A 2,310-nucleotide genomic window follows, 5' to 3' on the forward strand; every position below is an offset into this window, starting at 1 on the left:
ACACCGGTGGCGTAGCCCTCAGAATCATAGCAACTCAAACCACCACAGCACGACAGACAGACGAGTGGTGGCTGTTTGGTTTTATGTCTATACTGTCTCTAAATTTCTATGTCAATCTTGGTACAATCCTGATATAATCAAGATACATATAAGATATAATCAAGATACAATCAAGATGTTCTCTCCTAATCCTATCAATCCTGATATAATCCTATCAATCCTGATAGTATCAAAATATATGTAAGATATAATGAAGATGTTCTCTCCTAATCCTATCAATCCTGGTATAATCCTATCAATCCTGATATAATCAATATATATAAGATACAATCAAGATATTCTCTCCTAATCCTATCAATCCTGGTACAATCAAGATAAGCTTTCCCAAGATAGCGGCTCCTGGAACAGCTGAATGTCTTGATCCAGAAAATAATGAATTTCTGGATTCTTCTGCAAATTTCCCACCTATAAACCCTCTGAACCTCCAAACATACCTTTATATTTGTTACAGAGTTCCAACACCAACTCATGAGTCCTCTTGACCCGGTATTCCATGTTGTTGTTGACTGAGCTTCTCCCTACACGTCTACCCGATCCGCCATCTTCAAGGAAGGCCTGGTAGTGTAGTGGTTAAAAAACCTGGCTGCGAACCCCGCGGTTAGCAGCTCAAATCCTCCAGGCCCTCCACGTGAGAGAGATGAGACTTTCCGCAACTTGCAGTTAAACAGCCCTGTGGCCCAGTATTTTGTGTTGTTGTTGGAGTTCCTCAGTACATGTCTCGCTGCTCGAAGTTCTCGCTGCACGACGTTCTCACTAACATGCTAGAAGAAGTCATATTCAATTCCTTCCAGCCTTGCCTGGCCTCGATTCTTCCTGTACTCTGAAATGAATAGATTACTCCTTCTGTGATCATGTCAAAAGAAAGAGTCTTGTGGAGCTGCATGAAAAATGCACATGTGTGTTAGGAAGGTGGAGCCTGTTCTATCTTAAATGCAAAACTGCTGTGGGTGAAACAGTGCTTTGAGCTCACGAAAAGAGCTGGGAGCTGAGATCTAGCTACCTCTTTCTTTACTCAACATTGTTTTAACCCCTTCTTTCTCCTATTTCAGGTCCCAGGCATGCCAGAGAGAGAACAAATCCATTCTATGCCACGGGTGACCTTGGGTGACCATCTTCCACACCTGTACAATTACAAGTTAAGATTTCAACTGTTTTGACTGGCTTTGTGGACATTAATCGTGTGCCTCCAAACTGCTTAACAGCTCTGTTTCCATTCCCATTCCTCTTACTGAAGACTTGGACTTGGAGAAGACATTCGATTAGACTTCCAAAAGCTGCAACCGGAAATGGTTAGTACCACAAAGAAGTGGTGGTGAGGCTAGATAAGTATTATTGGGGACCAGCTAAGTGCTCCTTGTTCTGGGGTTGGTTAATGGGGCCCAAAGGTGGCGGTGGAGGCCTAGGGACTTGGCCCTAGATGGCACCTTAAGGTCTTGTTCTGCTGTCCCACGGCCCTTCTGCACAAAAGTTTTTTGAAGCCTTAGATGCTTGGGGTTACCTCTTTATGTGACTTTCAGATCTGGTACTTTGGGGCCTTAACATCCCCACCCTGGGGCATGAGGTTCTGTGTTGAATGACAGACGCTCCTCTGGCTGAGGATATTGAGGATAAAAGCCCTCTTTGTCCTGACAGTGCAGATAGTCTTCTTGGGTACCCCCAGGCACTGCAACCATTTTTGTGCAGTTCTGAAACTATAGTTCCATCTGTCACACTGTGTTATGAGGAGGACAGGGAGAAGTAGTAGAGGAGCTCTGACTCTGTTTATGAAGGCTGGGTGGGGCGAGGCACTCTTGACCGTACCAATGAAATGAGACAGGAGAGATGGAGTATATAGCTGGCTTGTGTGTGGGGTGTTCAAAACCATCATTGTATTCCAGAGAGGAATAGTTTTGCTTGAGACGTTAAGGTTCATGAAAAACATGATAGCCAGCCAAGTTCACTGCCCTTCCAGTCTTCCCGTGCAGTATTCTGTGTTTTGTGCTAAAGCAGCTCAGGATATGAGAGAGTGTATTTAAGTTCCCAAGATCACAGTTTCTACTAGAAGTAAATTTCAGGATCACTTTGTTGCTTTTACTGAGCAAATAATCCGAGAAGCTGGGTTATAGGCAGAAAAATGTGGCATCAGGATTGGAGGAAGACTCATTAACAACCTGCGATATGCAGATGATATACAATCTTGCTTGCTGAAAGTGAAGAAGAGTTAAAACATTTACTGATGAAGATCAAAGAGCACAACCTTCAGTATGGATT

This window comes from Chrysochloris asiatica, unplaced genomic scaffold (assembly GCF_000296735.1).
Source record: "Chrysochloris asiatica unplaced genomic scaffold, ChrAsi1.0 scaffold00518, whole genome shotgun sequence".
Classification (NCBI taxonomy): Eukaryota; Metazoa; Chordata; class Mammalia; order Afrosoricida; family Chrysochloridae; genus Chrysochloris; species Chrysochloris asiatica.